This window comes from Embiotoca jacksoni, unplaced genomic scaffold (assembly GCF_022577435.1).
Source record: "Embiotoca jacksoni isolate LCO1_2020_lvr unplaced genomic scaffold, fEmbJac1.0.p SCAF_4, whole genome shotgun sequence".
NCBI lineage: Eukaryota > Metazoa > Chordata > Actinopteri > Embiotocidae > Embiotoca > Embiotoca jacksoni.
The window spans coordinates 19,637,638-19,659,274 of NW_027185392.1; the positions used below are offsets into that span (position 1 = coordinate 19,637,638).

The 21,637-nt window shown below is 39.6% G+C and overlaps 2 non-coding genes across 2 annotated transcripts; both read right to left on the reverse strand.

The window, feature by feature from the left end:
* Positions 1–1,660: 1,660 nt before the first annotated feature.
* Positions 1,661–1,733, reverse strand: trnar-ccg (transfer RNA arginine (anticodon CCG)). The gene has a single exon. It is a non-coding gene; the product is annotated as a tRNA-Arg (tRNA).
* An 11,304-nt stretch (positions 1,734–13,037) lies between these two features.
* Positions 13,038–13,110, reverse strand: trnar-ccg (transfer RNA arginine (anticodon CCG)). Its single transcript has one exon. It is a non-coding gene; the product is annotated as a tRNA-Arg (tRNA).
* Positions 13,111–21,637: the final 8,527 nt, after the last annotated feature.

The window sequence follows — 21,637 nt, forward strand, 5'->3', positions numbered from 1 at the left end:
GTGCATCAATCACTGTGTCCGAGGACAGGCACTTTTTCTTTCCTGCTGATTTTATTATGGGCAACAACAGTATTCTCAGAGGGATTGGTAGCAGGTGCCAGAGCTTGGCATCCCTCCCTGAGGCTGGGAGCCCATGAGTTATTGTGATTCGTAAATTCGGAGGGCTGACAATCTCTCTTCTTTGAGGATTAGATTTAAAACCTTCCTTTTTGATACAGCAGTTAGGGCTGGCTTAAGTGAACCAGGCTGGGAGACCTCCAGTGATGCACTGAGCACTTCACCTCTACTCAGTCCTCTTTCAGTCTCCATGCAGTTATATGTATTCACCTCTTGAGGTGAGTCGGACAAGACTCGATTTTAATGTTACCACACGGGGATTTGAACAACCACGGCGGGACGAATGAATCTCACTGGGTACAACTGTTACAGGTTTCCGTTGCCCATTAAGGTGCGTTGTTGACAAGAAGGTTTACATTGGTGATAAACAACGCTTGAATCAACATGGAGATCTGAAGTAGGAGCACCTCGCTGTGCGGCCGAGAAGAGATCAGGAGGCAGATCACCGTGACAACGAGGGACAATGATGTATATGAAAACAGAACAAGGCTGTTGCGTCAGAGTTGCACAAAGAGAAATCACAAAAACAGATGACAACAAAGTCAAGGCACTTCAGAAACATTACTTCAAAAATCCATCATCACAGTAAAAGACAGAGTGGTGTTGTGTGACTGAACAGGCAGGAGTGCGATCTGGGCAACAGTGTTTTCCCCAACTATCTTCAGCCTTTGAGTCAGTCAATATGATATCTATCTATCTATCTATCTATCTATCTATCTATCTATCTATCTATCTATCTATCTATCTATCTATCTATCTATCTATCTATCTATCTATCTATCTATCTATCTATCTATCTATCTATCTATCTATCTATCTATCTATCTATCTATCTATCTATCTATCTATCTATCTATCTATCTATCTATCTATCTATCTATCTATCTATCTATCTATCTATCTATCTGCCCGCCCGTCCGTCCGTCCATCCATCCATATAATTCCTCTCTCTCCCCTCTACTCTTCTGTCTCATTAGCTTCTCCTCTCACTCCCAATCGTCTTTTTCACTCTGGAAATGAGCCCTAATCCTCGGGGGAAGTTTCAATATTTTGGAGTTCCCATTTTCAATGTAATTGGTCTTTTATTAGACTGTAAACCATAATGGCAATTCTGCTCTATGAAGCATAACTACAGTGCTCAAACTGGCCTCTGAGGGCCATAGAAACGATCCATCAAGGCAGTTTGCCCGTACAGTAATATTCAATGCTTATAGATGACCTTCACAGTTTTCTGTAGAGCATGTTGTAAATAACATTTTGACTGACATATATCTTTAATTTTGTAAAAGAGCAGATATGTTTCAGAAAAATCCAGAGGAAACATTTTGTTGAGTATAAATGAAAAAGAAAAGAAGACATATTGGTGTTCCTTGGTCTTGAAGTTTATTTTTATTTTTATTTTTTTAAAGTATATACCTTTGGTGACCATTAGGGGCTGACTTTAAACACAAGCAGGTAGTGAGCATTAAATACATGAGTTAACTATTGCTTGCTCATTATAATTCAACCATTCTGAAAATCCTATTTCTTCTTATAAATACACCAACCCAGGTGGGACTTGAACCCACAATCCCCAGCTCCGGAGGCTGATGCCTTATCCATTAGGCCACTGGGTTGCTGTGTTAGTTTGTTCCAAAATGAAAATCGAAACCAGACCACTGAGTTTTCATCTAATTCCCTTCAATTGGATGTGTACCAAAAACTAGGCTAGTGAACTCAAGCTGTGCATGTTTACAAAAAAAATTTAAAAAGATTATTTGCAGACTTCCCACGCTTCCTACACAATGGCACACATATTCTCAAAGGTCCTAAAAGCAAGGTTCTTAGATTTGTTTACCCTTTAAAATATCACAGAGTGATATAGTGATACATGTCTTTTGTTTTGTTTGTTTACCTGCATGACAGCTGGGTCCCACTCAGCCTCAGAGAAGAGGAGGTATTTTGAGGTCACTTATGGACAACTGTGCAGAGGAGGGGGACAGAAGAAAGAAGAAAGCAGATGTTGATTGAGTTACAGGGTGGCGAGCAGCTCAGTTAACCTCAGACTCCTCTATCAGTTAATTAATCATCATATTCAAACCATTCTGCATATCCATCCATATACAGGAACAAACAAGCAGTATATTGAATGGCAGAGTAGAAGAATATAAATGAGATGATTTTGACGTAGAAGAGTGATTAAGAAAATCACAGAGGCAGAAGAAAAAGGCCTGCAGACTTGGCATGGGATGTTGATTAGATTATGGACATCCGCCATGTTGCTGCTCTTATGTTTTGCTTTGCCTATGAAAACAGTTAGGAGGACAGATGGAGCCAGTCTCATTCCAACCGAACACAATAATGTATGTGTTGTGTATACTTATTAGACACTGACTCCAAAATGTACATTTGATATAAACAAACTTGTAACACATAAATATCCGCCACATGAAAATACATTTTAGGAATCTCAAAGCGCTTCCAGAGAAACATCTCCTCAAAGTCTGTGTGTTTGCATGAGTCAAAACCAGAGAACAAAAGTCATACGCTGGAGGGATTCCTGCCTTGGATTGCACAATATTTCATTGTTCTGTGCAGCTATCATTACAGGCAAATGTAACAATAACCAATATGGAGAAAATCCCACAACATGAAATCAGAGCTTGTAACTGATCCCATGTGAACAGATCCAATATCATGGATTGTTTTGAGGATGTTTATGACTCTGGACTTAAAAGCTTGATAATAACTTGAAAGCTTTGTGGCTCGAGTCAACTTCTCTTTTATTCTTCACTGGCAAAACATTTCATTTCATATTAGCAGGGAAACAAGTCATAGCAGAGAAGACAAGCCAGAGGAGGCTAAAGGAAAAATAAGCTGTAGTCGACTGTTCTTGGCTGGAAACTGATGAGTGGCTCCAGATGATTAAGTGGTATTTCAGCTATTTAGGAAATGAATGGACTCGAGGTGACTGTGGATGCAGCTTGAATATTCTGTAAAAGACCTTTGCTCTTACATGACAGGGTACCAAAGTCTAACAGCTTTAGAATGGCATGTGACATCCCAAGTATCCATTTGACTTGTCAGAAGGGTAGAGAATGTATTGACACTTTCTATTAGAAATATTAAACAGTGATTAATCACACCGAGTGACTCATATATCACACCAAACCAGGTGGGACATGAACCCACAATCCCCAGCTCTGGAGGCTGATGCCTTATCCATTAGGCCACTGGGTCCTATGCTTGTATGTGTAGGCCAGCTCTGATTAGATCTGTTCACTGACCACTATTGATCAGATCTCACTTTAGGCTTTGTTTTCATGGCAACGTTAACTGACGTGTTTCACATTTGTAAAGTAAAATTACTGGAGTATGTAATTCACGAAATGAAAGGTGCAACCCAATCACGTTGGTGAGCTTATTCAATTATTCCAGTAGGTTTGAGAGGGTTGGGCTCTGTGCTGTGGTGGGTAGTTGAACTGTGCAAGTGGGCGGGGCATTTTCACAGCCGGGGGTCTGATGTTTGTCAGAAATCCCATACGAGGTAAACTAGAAAAAATAAAACTAAACCGAGAAGAGACTTTGGTGAAACAAGCGTCACGTCGACAGCCTGTGTTTTTATTCAGGAACCAGTTGCTTTATCGCCATCAGTTCAGTTTGCAAGTAAATCTCTTTTTTCTTACTTAATGTCCAGGGTCAGCTGCTCCTGACAGAATCACGCAGGATATTTCTTCTGTTGGATATTTCTGTTGTTTATTCAGAAGACGGCAGTGAAGTAAGCAGTCCCACAATATAGTAAAGGAAACATTTCCATTAACACCCAGAACGTCTCCAAATATCTTAACAGGTCAGATCTCAATGTGCCTTCGATGTGTCTTGGGTGAGTTCACACCTGTACTGTGAACTGTCCACGTGTTTGAATCACACAAGCACGCATGCTAATAGCAAGTGTGAACAGGCTCAATGATCCACAGACAAAAACAATTTCTGTTCCGCTGCTATATCATCTGCTTTTGGCTCTGTCAGCACAGTTTATTATTTCTCTGACTGAAATAGTGTATCTCATTTCTTCTATCTTCTAAAGAGCAGCGCTGTAAAAAAAAAAAGCATCTGAATAAAACAACACCACATAGTTGGAGATGCTTGTTAGAGTAACTCAGATCAGCCACTCCAACATTGACAAATCACTCGCAAATTGTTTTCAACAAGCATATAAAGCCTGCCACACTTTGTCACGGTCACAGTACACAAAGTACTTTGTGTGTGCATTGTTTTCCCATAAAGAAAGTAAAGATGCTGTTTAACATGGCGTGGCATCCCTCAGGCAACAAATCACTTTCTTGGACCCCCCTAACTCCCCCCCCTTTTTTTTCTTCTTTTTTTTTCCATTTTTAACTGAATACATGTTATTACATGTCTGTCTCCAGATGCACCAGATGAGAAGACTGATTCAAACAATGACCTGCAAAAACACACTTTCTGACCAACTGAAACACATATAAACACACACACACACACACACACACACACACACACACACACACACACACACACACACACACACACACACACACACACACACACACACACACACACACACACACACACACACACACACATTAATTCGGTCATTGGTTGGTTGGTTATATAAGGGGTCAGTAATTAGGTTTGACCATAAGCCAGTTGGCATTGTTCAGAGTAGGGCTGACAAAGATTAACATCCCCTGGTGAGGTGGGCGTCTACTCTATGTTGTATTTCATTTCAGATTAAGTCTGTTTTATGATTTTTTTTTTCTGAATGCTGAGGCTAATTTTCCAGTGCTAGGAGAGGGCTAACGGCAAAGCAGCATATCACTATACAGCAAAGGTACAATACATACTGAGGCAACAATCCAACATCCGATGGAGGTGTGCGCCAACAAAACATATATTCAACCCTTTAGGAGATCCAGAGATGTCGGTGAGCCCCGGAGCTCCAATGGAGTGACTGACATTTCGGTCAGTCAAAAAAGTATTGAAAATGTATGACTGAAAAGTCTGCTTCCAGTCCCACACAGGGTCAAAGTTTTCAGAGGCAACACACATTTGTGAGCGAGAGGTTAAGACATGTGTCAGGGCTCTTCAGATTCGTTCACTTCACCCTCCTTCTTCGTATCTTTGACCTTAAGAAGATTGATGGATACAAAGTGAAATACATGATGTGGTCATGACGACTTTGGCTGTGTTATAAAATGATGTACTTCCCTTAGTACACTAACAGATAGTACTCTTACAAGTTTGGACTGTTACTTGCATAGTATTTTAATTTCCACCAATAAAAGTAGGATTTGAATGCATCACACACCAACATATGTACAGCTTTAATTGTTTTACCCAGAAATAAATGTCTTTTCATGTCTGTCTTTAATGCACACAATGAACACACCGATGGCCTCTGTCCAACAGCAGTATAATGGTACTTAGTGGAAAATAAACACGCAAATTCTTCATCAGCTGCAGCTTCATCAGACGCCTTAATTTGAAAATCTTTTCTAAATCTACTCCTCCCTTTACGTAGCCAAGATGGTGACCGTTGAGTGTGGATAGTGTCCAGCGTTTCACACTCAATTTTTGGACCGTTTTGAGTGCAACACCTTTTTTGTAGTACACTATATGTTTCCATAGTTGACTGTGAACACACTTATACACTCAAAATAATGATTGTTGTAAGTACGCTATTTGGAACACAGCAAAGGTGTAAGTCAGCTGCTTGATTTTGCAGCACTTGCTGTGATTCTGGAAGGAATTATTATTGGAAGTCAGCCTTTGAGATTTGATTGTAAGCTTCACAGGTAGATTACATTTAGCAAATAATAAAGTGTTTGCATGAAGGCTGCGTGTTAAGTTACCAAAACTGTCTGTGCTTGAATGTCTGTGTTACTATCTCTCTGTTTTAATTTCTCTGTTTTTTTTCCAGAGCAGGTCCAATATTTAGAAGACTTGGTATGTCCTTTAATATAAAGAAAAAACACAAACTATAACTTACATTTTAAAACTGCCTACTTGTGTTTTGACGAGCTGAGACGGGTCACGACACCATCAGCCGGTTTGAGTTTACACTGCTGCAACTTTTCCCTGCCACATTCTTAAACAGTTTAGTCTGGTTGTGAATCTTTGGTCTTGTTCGTTGTTTAATGACAACTACAACTCACAAGTCTTCAATGCTACGCTGTTTTCTTACATGAATTAAAAAAAAAAACATCTTGCATAAAAGTCCATATTAGTAGTTATACATTTTGAAGAGACCTTTTGAGGACGCTGGCTGTGGACTTGTGGCGCTCTAGTCAAACTGCTCCTTTCTTTGGGGTTGGCCTGGAGTTTAGAGAGGCAGATTTTGTTATAAATATGATTAGCATGCAGAAATGAGTAGTAGTAAATAGGTAAAATGCTATTTGAAACAAGGGCATTCAAATTATATACATACATACCTGAGCCTGGCTTTTTAGGCAGAGGGCAGGTGGGTAGAGCCATTAAGGTGGGGCTGCTCTTTAACAGTCTCACGGTCTGATTTCTGCTCTCCACCCCACTAGTTGTATAGCACAGGGTTTTTTTGCTCTGCTCACAGGTCGGGACTTCAAAGCTGGCTTTTTCTTCCACTCTTCCCAGATGGCAACACCCAGCCTCCTCGCATCTCCTCTGCGCCTCCTTTTTCAGACTGAACGTGGGCTCCTTCTCCACCATCATCACTGTATTCCACTCAAGCCCTACTTTCTGCTTTTGGTCTTCTTTTTGTTTCGCCAGGTCCTTTGGGTAATTTGCCCTCCTCCCCTCCTCTGTCATCCCCTCCTCCACAGGTATTTCTTCCTGTCTTCGCAATCTTTCTTTTTCATCCAGAGCTTCTGTTTTTCTGCGCTCCATCTCCATTTCCCTCAACTCTCTTAACATCACTGTTCTTCTGTCCTTTGCTGTCAGTTTCCTGATTCTACTGACAACCTCCATTTCAGTTTTGAGTTGACTGTGGTGCTGTGACATTATGTTATGATGAACACATCCAAGTTGGTTTGTTTGGAGTCTATTGGGAGGGTTTTTGTTTAAATTCTGTAAGAATCCTCACTTCTAGCATTTTTTGAAAATGCAACCGAGAAGTTGGGCGTCAACGACAGCGGGAACTTTGGCTTTGTTGCTATGCGATGTGGTGGGTCAGGTAACTAGTGAGCTAGTGAGAGCCATGAGAAGCTACTGTCACACTTTCATATTGGAAACACAGGTAGTTTGGAGCTTTGACAGTGTACAAAAAAAAAAAAGTCTTCATAGTGCTGTTATCACCTCATTGTTGCATCAAAAGTCAAATCCGTTTCAAGCCTGAGGGTTTTTTTGGGCACCAAAAACTTTCTTCAGAGGGTCCTTTAAAGTGTTACCTCCAAATAGTCACCAAGAAAAGTTTTAGAAGACCAACTTTCATTAGTCGTTTACAGGGAAAAAAAACAAACAACAACAAAATAAAACTCAAATTGCACCTTGTCAGAGATGTTATGAATAACTTACATTTCCATTTTTCACTGCAGGGTTTTTCCAGACAGTAAAAGCTAGTTACCGCACACACACAAACACAAACACACACAGACCACAGACTGCAGGTCCTAATATGCCCTGTCTGTCATTATGGCGTTGACACAGATACTATTAGACTATGACAAGAAACTGAAATAAATGTTCCGGCACATTCAGAGTCATCACTGCTTTTGTCATTAGCATTGTCGCCCGTAGGCTGCGGTTCATACGTTCACTTATAAAATTTTATTTTAAAGGCTCAGTATTATCGTTTTGCATTTCTTTGTAATGTAGCAGAGTTTGCAATGTTACGTATTAACTTAAAACTAATTTTTTATTCTCCCAAAATATATATTTAATCAAATTAACAAAATTTAAGTGGGACTATTGGCTTGAACTGAGGACTATTAGTCGACCAGGAGAATCTCTGCTTAGGGGCAGCCTTAGTCCTATATCCACCTGTGTTGAACTGGAACCCAACAGACTTTGCTTGGCTGGTTTTGTTGTTCAAACTTCCTCGTACCTAACACGTGGCATCTGTCCAGACATTTTTTTTCTCTCCAAAAACTGGGTTCAGTGTCTTATCAATAACCACATGGGTTGCCGAAGGGTGTAGTAAAATTTTAACTGAGAACCTCTTACACAATACCCATTATTTTTTATTCACTCGTGTAAGTGTCAAATATGCAGTTGCCTTTGGCTATGGCCGAGAAAAGGCTACTTTATGAATTTAATTCAAGCTATTGTCTCCATAGCTGTGAAGCACGATGACTCAGTATGAATCACAGCATCTTGGAAGGGAATGACCGGATGTTCACTCTGAATTTGAGAGAGAACAAACCTCTGACAATGACCTCTTCAATAGGAGGGGACTCTGGGTTGAGATTCAAGCATTTAGGCCAAGTATGAAAATTCCCTGAGATGAAATGATAGGATTCAACAATTCTAAAGAGCCTCTCTGACCTCAACACATCGACCACGTAGGTCTCATATTTTACATTGCTCAACTGAACAGCTATATTAACTCTGATTGGTCAAGTTCAAAAACACAAAAGTGCTGCAGGGGAAATTCAAATCTGACAATTTCATAATAATAATGACAAAAATATAGCCGCAAGCGGCAATAAACATGATCCAAGCAAATTGTAAGCAGTAGAAGACAAGAGGCTAACAAAAGTAAACCACATGCACACATTGCTGCCCAGTTGTCCCTGTCCACTATTGGATTTGATTCATGCATCTTCGGGGCAATAGAGATGTTGACTTAAAGACTGCGCCACCGGTGAGTCATGCATTTTCACAACCATATCGTAACTTGAGGGAAAGATTTTACATGTGCGGAAAAAAATGACATCATTCTGATGATGTCAGGTGTATTGTAGTAAAGTTAGCAGCATGGTGGTGCAGTGGTCAGCAGCAAAGGGATCAAGCTCTGCTGGAGGCTTTTCTCCGTGAAGTTGGATCAAATGTTTTGGGCAATTCAAAATGTTGTGCACACAGTACATATTACAAGAAGATATAGAATATCATTATGGGCTCACCTTTTGACCAAACTGAACCCCTTTGAAAGTGACATCTCGTCTCCAAAGAATGTCCGTCAGTTTTGGTGGCATTTGAATAAAGATTTGTGGAGTTATACATGTTGAGTGTGACAAATACAGTGACGGACTTCTGAATTGACCATAGTTTGCAGTGAGTCAAAGTTTTGTCACAATGCAGAGGATGTCCTGAAAAAAAATTCTGTGAAAGTTTTTATATCTGACAACCTTGTAGAACTTACTGTTAGAGGTTAGCACATCACATACATCTTAATAAACAGGGTCAGACACAAACTAAAGTCTGCTCAGCCCTTGCTATAATATTGGGGGTATAGCCAAAGGCTTGTGTGAGTGTGTGGTAATAACTTTGCCCACAGCAACATGAAACCCACTTAATCTCCATCTAGTAGTTTGCTTGCTGTCCTCAGAGCTAAGAGATTAAAACATCTTCACTGCACTCACTGAACCTTGAACACATGGCCTTGCAGTGGTGTAAGCAGTGTCCTCGCACACGATGGGATCCACAAACCAATTTTTCACAGTTATGGAAGAACTGAGTACACGTCATGGTTGCAGGCTAAGATGGAGTGCATTTATCATCATAACTCAAACAAAGAAGCGACAAATAAACACACACAGGAGCATGAAGGGAAGCGGCTGTCTTCTTGACAAACACCACAAGAGAGGGAGAAAGTTGCATTACATCCTACTCAACACTTAAGTTTTGTCATGCTTCTATAAACCACGAGTCCTACTGAACTCTGAGAGCGCTAAAGTTTATCCCATTACATACATTACCAATCAATTAATCAATCTGACTTTATTTGCAAAACACTTTTCACACAAATGGCATGTGACACCAAGTGCTTTACAGTGAAAACAACCCCCCCCTCCCACACACACACACACACACACACACACACACACACACACACACACACACACACACACACACGCAATTAATAAATACATTGTAGCGAACACACCCAGTGATGTTCCCAGAGGAACTCATGAAATGCTATCTGTCACAGATCTGTAATGAGGAAACACCAGAGGCAGGGGTTAGAGTTCAATAAAATACTAAAATAAAGTACACAGTTATGCCGACTGATAAAACCAACGAAAATGCGTAAATAAATAGTCAAATAAATCACCAAAATTCACTTAAAAGTTAAATAAAATACTAAAACTACTACTACTAAGGTTTAATGTGTGAATAGATATTTGAATGAATACATAAAATAGATACAATTCAAGTAAAGGTCCGACCAAAAAGGCATGGTCCTGAGTTTACATTACAATGTACATACATGATGCAAACAAAAGCCAACTGCTTTGAAAAAAACAGCATTATTTGACACTTCTGTGGATGCTGAAGAGCTGTTTCTCGAAACTTGAAATTGCTCATCATGGCACCAGAACCAACAAAGTGACATGAATATAGCTACCATCAGCTGTCCATCTTTCCCCACTCCAACCCTTTAAAAAATACTACTGTCAGATTTATGGTGTTGAACAGAGACTTTTACAAGCGTCTTTTATTTGGTTCCACTATTCTTTTTCCACTGCTACTGAAGCGCTGGACACGAGTTGTCTGTATGTCTTTCAGTCTTTTCCTCTTCCTTAAATGTGAAATCACTGAATTTTTTAATATTGGCTATGCTTCGTGCCCTATATGTCTCCTGTTGGTGGTCTTTTGTGGATCATTCTCAACGAAATAGCTCTTCAGTTCACAACAAGGTCATAGTTTTATGTGAACTTCAGTTTTCCTTTCACTCTCTGTTCATGCTAATATTTAGATTGAATCCAGCATCCAGTGCATCTGGAGTATATGTCTGAGCTGAAGTAGTGCATAAAGGGAAGGTTTTACCTTTTGATAGAGCAGAGTAATCAGGGCATCATCAGAGTAATCAGAAGTCATTATCTGTGGACAAACATGTGTAACATAACAATCTATTCTACAACTACGACACACACTATTAAAAAACAAACTGACTGACTTACATTGCCACAGAACCAATAACCAGCTGCCTGGACATGTAACTTTCTTTGGATTGACAATGGTTAATCGCCCTCTCCAAAACTGGCAGCTGGGAAACCCCACTGGTGGGATAGGAGTCGGCCCGATTCAGTGGAGTTCAGTCAGAGCTACTCACAGACCTCTGACTAAACATCAAATGGAAAACATTGTTCAAGATCAGTCCTGCACATGAAGCAGTCCAGTTCAATAATGGAACAGTAACAACCACATGGGTCAAATTTGACAGTGGTGGAGTGAAAAACGCCAACAGGCATTGACTGACCTGCAGCTTTTCTTTGGCTTTTTTTTTTTTTTTTTTTTTTTTTTTTTTTACTTTAAAGTCTAAACTAATGCTAATGATTGAAATAAATCATAAAATTTGTTAATGAAACTTTGAAAAATGCAACAGACACAGTGTTGAGTTGTGTTTCAAACAGGTTTATTGTATTGAAGATTCTATCCGACTGTTTCTGACTCAAACTTGTGATGCATGTTTCCATGCTGAAAAACACAGCCAAGTAGCTTTTTTTTTTTTTTTTCCATTTTTCAAAAGTAGGTTTTGTTTCTCCATCTCTCCATTGCTCCCCTGGGCTCCTCTCCCTCAATGATAGGTTAAACAGCTGAAGGCTGCGAGTGTTTTCGCTGTGGTTTAGATTCATCTTGGGAGTAGCAGTTAGAATGGGAGAGAAGGAGGACGTGGGAGGAGGATGTTTAGAGTGTGCAAAGGTCTAGCAAGGAAACGTGAAGGGAGAGGGAAAGACAAAAGACGGACTAAACGCAACAAAGTTTTAAGCTCATATTTTCCACAGGTCATTTATTTGCATGCTCATAAAGCGCTGAAGTCTGTCCCCTTGTTCTTGTTATCTTCCAGCAAATGTCTGCAGCTCGATTGATTTTTTTTTTTTTTAAATAGACTTCCTTGTATCGATATTTCAGAGGAACAAAAATATGAGTCTCCATGACTGCATGAACACCACAGCAACCATGATTGTCCATCTTTGGCTGCTTTGTTTTTCCTCGAGAAATGAATGGTTGGAGGAGATCATTGAGTATGAAGACAACATTAAGTTAAAGAAAGCTGCAGCTATTTTCAGTAACAAATGCCAAAGCCACTTTTAAACCTATGCCTTATGCCAAGTCCAAGGTTCTTGATTCAGGGGACATGTTGAGAGAAATTTGTATGTACTGTGTTTGTTTAAAAGCTGAGGCGGTATTAAAAGTTTACAAGGAACAGTATACAAATAATGTATTTATTTACCCAGAAAAAACTAAGGAACATGTTTTAGCTCTTCAGAGAGCCTGATAAAAGAAACCATGAATAATAAAACACATATTTCTAAAACTTCACATGTGAGAAAAAGTGGAAATCTTAAGTGAAATCTGATCCGCAGACACTGTACATAAACTACTGCTCACTGATTTAGCAGATCAACAACTAAGCAGGCATCCAGACTATAGACAGCATATAAAAGTGGGCGTAGCTTTAAAAAAATTACAGACTTCAAATACAATGTCACCAGTGGCACCAGCCTCTGGAGCTGGGGATTGTGGGTTCAAGTCCTGCCTGGGTGGTTCTTTAGATTTCTTTCATGAAATACAAAGTGAAGTTGTTATGGTGTCATTCGCTAAAGTCAATTAGCTTTTTATTTTCTGAGCGGTCCATCTGAAGGGGGCTCCTTCAGGGGGCAGTCAGGTGTCTGCTATCGGTGGGCGCCACTGGTTCCTCACACAGGTCCTTCTGGTCACTTCTGGCTCCAAGCTTACAAGATTTGCGCTTGCTGAAACAGGATTGTTGACCGGTGGAATTGGTTGATCCTAGAAGCATGACATAATACAAACTCAGGGCTCTGCGACCCAGGTGGGACTTGAACCCACAATCCCCAGCTCCGGAGGCTGGTGCCTTATCCATTAGGCCACTGGGCCGCTGAAGTGGTTATGTGTCTTGGGTGTTACGGTCACAAATGGACAGAGCTGTGTACACCTGTTCACACATTGAACAGGTGTACACATTGATCATGGGTCTCCAAATGTGTTCCAAGTCACCAGGGGTCATCTTCCCCGGTTTATATGCAAATAAATATGTACATTATGTAAAGAAACAAGTGAGTAAAGAGGAGTAGAGAAGAGTTGAAGTATTTCTGAGAAACATTTGGAGGATCCTTTCATGTCAGACAACCTTGTCAAGATGAGGACATTTTCAGCCTTGAGGTGAAGGACAGTCTATAGCCCCTGAAACAGGAAGCAGTGTGTTTGTGTAGGTTCAGTTTAAAGAGTCTCATTTTGCAACTCTCTTTTCCTTACTTGACATGATGCTATTTAATTTTCTATTTTCCTTTTTATTTAAAAGAAAAAAAGGTGGACAACATGGACATTAGAGCACCAGCTTGAATAGATGTGTGCCACAGTATGCAGTATTGGTGCATGTGTGTTTATAGGTAACACGTCAGTCAGAGAGTAAAAAAAGAGAAAGCAGTGTAGCTGAAAGGGCAATGACAATAGAACATGAAGGTGATTTCATTGAGAGTCTTGAGGTATGTGTGTGTGTCCTGAGCAAAACCAAAACGCAAAACCAAAATTTGCCAGAGAGAAATCATAGGAAATCTAAACATTAAAAAACTCAGCAGCACACAAGCATAGATCAAGCATCATAAAACCTTGACTGTGATCTTGTTTGTGTGCAGCAGTGACAGACAGAAATTTGAAGTAGTTTAATAAACACCTTTTATATTGTTCAGGGTTAATTAAAGAAATACTTTTTTTTTCTAATTTATAAGAGCAAGAATCATTGTAGCATTTTTCATTTGTTTTCTACAAATTTGTTGTCCTCTTGGAAGAACACCTAGATTTTCTACAACGTAGATTTTTTTACATTATTTTTGCGAGGTTGTGTCCATCTTATCTTGGTGCATTTACAAAATAATTTTTGGTCATTTTAATTTCTCTGAAGAGGTTTTACAAAAAAAAAAGAGAAGAAAAAAGATATTGGCTGTTAAAAACTTTTCAAAAGTAAGTTTTTCACATCCCTAAAATATTGGATTTAACAGGATGAAGATTACAGAAAGACGGGAGTTACGAGCTCATGAAAAATATGGTATTGGAATAGGAAGAAGATGAGGGTTTTGATAATGTTGAGTGTTCACATTAGAAAAATGGCAAAATTAAGCACACTGAAAGATGTTTGAGTTTGGTGTGGATGAGAATTCTTGTTTTACAATCCAGTGCCCAATGAATGAAGACGGGAGATTATCAGGAGCGGAAACAAATTGTTTAACTAATGACAGTTTGACTTAGACATTTTTTGGTGGACAATGAGGCTATCTCATTGTCTATTCAGACATGGGAGATTCAGAGAGCGATTCGTAGAGTGATGTCCCAGATAGATGTTGGAGATGGGGCAGGAGCCCCTGGATCCTACAGACGCTGGTGGTGTTGGAGTTGCCTATGCAGATTTCAAAATTTGTGTTTATGTAGCGCAGAATCACAACATCTCAGGGTACTTAAGACAGGAAACCAACAAATCCCAAATAAGTAACAGCTGGAGGGAAAAACTCCCTTTTAACATCATTTTACATTTTACAACATTTTATCTGCTTCGACCGGTTGTGGATCGGAGATCGGAGATGACCAACTGTATCAAGTGCATCAGCAGGTCTGAAAGGCAGAATGATAGAATTACAATAATATATAAGGAACAGTGAAACTGATTTGTTCAAAAGTACAGGCATAGGATCATTGGGCAATTATGGGGACGACAAGATTGTGAATGAGTGATGAGAAAGCAGAAGTGACGGAGAAGATAGCACAGCAGGATTAATTGACTGAGGTGCAAATGAACCATGATGTGAGGTCACAGATCTTCCTCCCTGACATTACGTATACACTTCATTTAAAAGTCATGAGTGAGTCTCAAAGCTATAATTTCATCATGTTAACATACTGTATGTGCAATTAGCATAGTGAATATGCTCAACTTTCTTGTACCTGCTGTAAAATTATTTCACTTTGGACCCAACAGACAGTAGCCAGATCGACCCATTGAGGATTGTACCCAGTTTCTGCCTCCTAATGGGCGTAGACCTTGGCTTAATTTGGAAACTTTTGGAGCAGCTTTTAACCAATCAGCACTGACCACCATATCGTTATATGGACAGAAGCTCTTCCACCGCCACCATCTACTTCAACTTTATTGCAACCCCACTGGTCGCTTTTCAGAGTGGCTGAGCAAACATTAATGCAAACAGAGTTGTCAGACTGTAATCGCAGCAAAAAAAACTGAAGCCGTGAGCAACAGCTGGGCAGAGCCAGGCTGAACTGACAGTAGTCTACAAAAAAACTGCAACAGATCTGATTACCTCACACTCTAATCCGACATGTTGCAGTAATCAGACCAAATAGAAGAGATGCGTTTTTTCCATGAGCATGCAGGAGTCCTTTACGAGTCAGAAATGAATCTGGAATTTGTCATTGACCATCATTTATGTACAGTGAAGCAGTGAAGCTCTAAGTGTAACTTTTGTGAAAAGGTCACCACAATGACTGAACAGCTGACATCACCACCCACCACAAAATTATGATTTATACTGTGAAAAGACGCACAGACGTTTATGTGTCCCAATTTTACATCGGCAGAAGGTTTTTAAAATCAGCAGTTTTACTCCAGTTAATACTGTACATTAATCTCTTGCAAATGCCAGAACAGTATATGAGATGAGTATGAGATTGGTATGAGTATGTATGATGGAAATGGGTCAGAAGATAGGAGTTCGCTGGGGAATAGGAAAAATGACATAAAGAAGAAGCTGAGGGAACAGTAATATGAAATATCAGAAAACGACTAGAAAGAGGAGGAGATGGCAGAGCAACAAGAGGGAGAGGGCAGATAGGACACAAAAAGAGAATACAAAGAGGGAAATGTGAGAGAAAGGAGACAGAGGGTGAGGAAAAAGGGTTCAAAGTTACTTTAAAAAAAAAGATGAAAAATTAGGAATATAGGAGGAGGATATGGAAATTAAACAGACAGACAAAAAATGACCCCAAAGCCACGGGATGGAAAGCTCTATAAAGGCAAGCTCCAATCAAATTGACAGCATGACGGGGAGATGAAAAGAACTAAATGATGTGAGGGAGTGGGCGTGGAGAGCGAAGAGGACAGGAGATGACAGACGGAGGGAAGAGGAGAAAATTGGATTGAAAGAGTGAGGGAGATATTCGCGTGAAAACAGGAGAGAGGAAGAAAAATGGTGGGCGCAGCAAGATAAAGAATGAGGGGGTGTTACATGCAGTAAAGTCCAGTGAGATCTCTGAATAGTCAGACACAAGATACATGATAGTTTGAACAACTATTCCAGACAATATGACTCCAGAAGCGTGCATTTGAATGCAGCTTTTCAGTCACTGCAACACAAGTGATAAAATTATTTTGAACAGGTTATTAAGTCCAGATCTAATAAAATACCAAATATATTTAGAAGAAAAACAAAAGAAAACATTCAGTATTTTCTTATTAGACGACAAATTACATTTACTGTCTCCAAATAGAATTTGTCTTCACTTAAAGGAAGATGTTTTGATAAAAATCAGTAAAACATGGCTTATATAAAAATCTTTTTACTTTAAGCATTAAAAAAAAAAAAGTCATCCCTGAAGTCATCGCCATCGACTTTATATCAAAAAAGAGAAGTAATGGAGCATTTTCTTCGTCATTATGTGATTTGTAGAGCCGCAGGATGTTTAGTGAATACAATATTGTGGTCACTTCTTTCTTCATCACTTTCCTGAAGTCAGTTGTACAAAGATGTTTTGATATTTGTCTTTTATGGAGGGATGTTTTTTTTTTTTTTTTTTAAATGTCTCACCCTTAATGTCTGATTCTTAACCTTACCAGAATGTTTTGGTAATGAAAAGATATTGTTGTATTTAATAAATTGGTTCATACAGTCTCTGACAGTGTTTGCATTAAATAGCTGTGTATCAGTGGCAGAAAGTAAAGCTAAAGTAAACACACTGGTAAAATGTTGTCCCTCCTGGCTGATCCTACAGAAATGAGCTCAATTACACTGCTTTTATGATTTTATTGGTTCTATATGTGCAGGTGAGTGTAACAGATCTGTGTTTTTGGAGCTTTCAGTGTTTTTGTGTCAGAGTGGAGTTGATTCAGCTCTCTGGTCATTGACGTTTTAATGTCTTCGTATTATTTGTATTTAGTAGTGCTGCCGTGTTAGACCTTTATTTTACTCTAAGGTATCCGAGCGATCACTCCTGTTTACATGCTTAAAGGAGACACAATACTTTAAAAGCTGCAGTCTCGTGCATTAAACTAAATTAAAGTTCAATAAGATGCAACTAAATATAGTAGATAGGATTAATTGCTAAACAATTTTTACAGTGATCATGTATTTGATTACATCTAATTTGACAGGTTTACCTAATAAACTACTTTACATCCCTGTTGCTTAGCCTCCACTGACATAAACATAATTCGGTTTCACCTTCCCACTGCAGTGCTTGGATTACAGTCTAATTAACAAGCAAATGGGTAAAACGGCTGTTTATAAAAGCGTAAAAAGGTTTTGGGCACTAAAAGCAAAAATTCTTTCAGCAACGATGCCTTGATTTGGCATCAAGTCAATGTTTGGTGTAAGCACCACATCTCCTCGGTACACTTGCACACTGTATGTACACCTCTTCACCTACAGGAAGTGACACATCTCAACTAAATTAATTGAAAGACTCCCTGCCTCTGTGAAGCCCACTAATTTGCTCTCCTCTCAGTTTTCACGATGAACCAATCAGCTCGTCACATGACAGACCAACAAAGTCACAGGAAGTCACATCTGCGGCCAAGTCATGGAGCCCTCTGATCCCTCTGTTCATGGTAACTATGAACACACGCAGAAGAAAGAAAAATGAAGAACATTTTGTGCCAAGTCAGGGCAATAGATTTAGAGTGAGTGATACAAGACTTCCCTCTTTCAGTAATCAACATTAAGATGCTTTTAGGAAACGCACTCTAACACTGTGCCCCAGTTCTTCTGATGTTTTTATGTCTTTTGTCATTTTTGAATCATCCCCAGTGGAGCTGTAGCTCGGACACAAAAAAGCGTCTCAAGTTCAAAGAGTTTTGTCACTAATTGAATTCCATAACTGAGTGTTTATGTCAGAACTGAATAAAATTCAATTATAAAAGTTAGAAAGGATAGTTTCATTATTTTTTCATCGAAAGAAAATAAAAAAGCATCAAAAATTCATCTGCTTGAAACGACCCAGCACATATGTCTTTGTTTACATTAACCATTTATTATGTCAAGCAATGTTTTATGCTCACCTATTAACCCAAAAAAAGAGGAATATTCAGATTGCCTATCATCTGTTTGTCAGCAGGACCACTCTAAAGACTCACTGTGATCGATGCCCTTGTTTCAGTCGAACCCTGATGATGCGAATGCCACAATCGCCCCTAAAGACGTACCTCATTCATCGTAAATGTGGTTGCCTCTGAAGATGACTCAATATATGTTTCAACCTCAAATAAGAGTTTATATAAATAATAAGACACTCCTAAACCCGCCGAGTCTCCCCAGGAGCCTATGTTGGGAAGAACAGGAAAAGGCAACTACAAACTGAACCAAATAAAACACATTCTCAAGTTCTGCCAACCTGCTCGATGGTGACGGACAGACTGAACTTCATGTTGTCTCCACTTTATGTTGAATATTTCTTGTGTTGTTGTGTAACAATATGGGGTTTATTTTTTATTCAACGAAGCAAAACATTTTTGATGGGGAACAATTTCCATTTTATTTGCCCACTCAGGGTCAGGGAGCCACGTATTGTACAACGCAATCCCACACAGTCAGGATCATTACTGCATGGGTCAGTTGTATTGTGTTATTAAGTTTAGCTGAAGGCTAAATCCATGTTGTTTACAAGGTCTCCTCAAAGGTCTACCTCCCAGTGAGAGAAATGTCAATCAATATTATACTGCTGTGTGTGTGTAATACGAACCAAACAGCAGGTAGGTGTAGAGTTACTTAAACTCTGCACAGAATGCACTCACCTTAAATCATATACCCGACCCGATAACACCAGCTTAAACCTGATCCTGATTCCAGTCATTACGCTTCTACCACCAACAGATTTCAGGCTCACTCAAACTGGACATCAACATCTCAACCCAAACTAGAATTTTCACTGCAAACCCTGACAGAAAGAAATATATAAATCCAGAGTCCCCTAACCTCATGAATTTATAATAAAAAGAAATTGAGTGAGAGTTAAAATTCAAACAGTAAGGGCAAATTGCGCCAAGGATCAAAGCAGACCTTCTCTTCACCAGGATTTAAGCAAAGCGGGTAATGTAATGAACAAAACTCCAATAATCTGTCGCCAAAAGCATTGCATAATGTTGGCCTTCCCTCTGCAGGATAATATCATATCTCATAAGAGGGGTGATGAAAAAGTATAGAGACCCATCTTTCATGCTTTGCCTGAAGGCAATTTGCAAATGCACGATAGAACTCGAATGTTGATAATCTGACCCTGTGGGACGAATTCAAGGCGCCCAACCCCGCGAATGCCAAAGAAAACCTAGCTGGTTGGGCTGCTGACACTCTGCCCTTGTTGAAATGTCCCTCAGAACAACTCGCCCGGCTCAATGCTTCATTGCCGTTGGCTTTCTGAAGCCTTTCAAGAGTCTGTTGTTGATTTCCTAATTTTGACACAAGATTTTAGGTGAGCCCTCTGCTGAAGTCTGTGGTGAAATCACACCCGCGCACTTACCAATGTCACAAAAACGAATTTAATACAAGTGCTGATGTCTATAAAGCTTGAAATACTTACAAAAGTTATTGCTTCCTAATGCTAAATTATTGCTGCAGTCCGTCTGTGAGCAACAGGAACAATCTCTGAACTCTTTGATCCACACTACTATGTGGATTTATAAGATCGTACATTAATTCCATGAGAAGTCTAGCTGCAGAAATAGTAGATAGTAAGAAGAACTTTCACATCTTTCATGCTTTGTTTGGACATTTTGTCTGGAGGCTCCCAACACAGAATTCATTCTTCTTCCACATGTACAGTATTTGCTCTATTTTGTCCTGTCCCCTCTTGGCCTAATATTCATCCCCAAGCTGAGCAGGCTGACATGAAACAGAACAAGCAGAACACAGCCAAAACCTTGAGAGCGAAAAGGAAAGCCTGGGTGATGGATAGCAAGACAGAGGAGAGGGAGGGAGGGCTTTGAAACTAGGTTTCAAGATATAGATCATGGGAAATTTGGTGTAAACTAAGATAAGAGATGCTGTTTATAGACAAAAAAAAAGATAAACAATGTTAGACTTTTGGTTAATGCCCACCCCCCAAAACCCAGGACAGTACCCCAAAAGTCTGTCAGGTGGCTGGACTTGGTGTTTCTGACCTTGTACTGAGGCACGCAGGAGCTCAGTGGGGCAGCGAGTTGGTAAAGTGCAGCTTTATGAGGCATCACAGGGTGTGCAGGCCATATAATTAGCTGTTTTTACCATCACATCTATCCTTCCATGTCGGTCGACCAATGAGAGTGCCAAGCACGAGATGGCTCCACTCCAAGGCCGCTAAAAAGTGACTTTGTCCCAGTTTGACTCCGATTACAAAAGTTTTCTTTTAAGATGGAATTTCCCTCTCAGTTGATCTTACACTAAAACATATCATCAGGAGGTATTTTCTGATTTGTGGTGGGTTTTTTTTCTTTGCAGATGATTCCCACAGCACCCCTCTCTACTGCAGCTTTTGAAATACCTTCTAAGATCACATTTCAGCAGACCTCAGATTTGTCAGAGGAAGTTGTTGCCATCCTCTTTGAGGTTTTTGTTTTCAGTCATGAATGTAAGAAGAAAACAAAACAACACAGACAGCGTGTTGGAAGACGGTGCCCCATTCATTGCAAATGAAGCTCCTCACTGGGTGCATACACTGGAGCAGATTTTCAGGTTAAAAAAAAAGAGACACTGCTGCCATTTTAACAGAATAAATAATGATAAACTTCTCAAACTTTGTTTGTTTGTGGGTCTTAATGGATTCAATTCTGACAACACAGAGTCATTTCAAGCTATCAGTCCCCTTTAGAAAAGCATTTCTTTTGGTAATGGTTGAGATCTAGAACAAGTTTTGTTTGCATTTCATATAACAACAAAATTCTATACACTAAGTACCAACCTACCCTTGAGAAAAACACAAGTTTCCTATGTTTTCCACATGTATGACACATGTTTACCACATGTTGCAACATCTGATAACAAAGGGAAAATATGTGGAAAGGTTTTCACACGAGAATCTACACAGGTTTCACACATTCCACCATGAAATGTCCCTAATCACATGTTTACCATGGGCAATATACATGTTTCACATGTCCACAATCACGTGTATGTGGTCACATGAGTTTTTTTACATGTGAAATGTGCGTGGTATC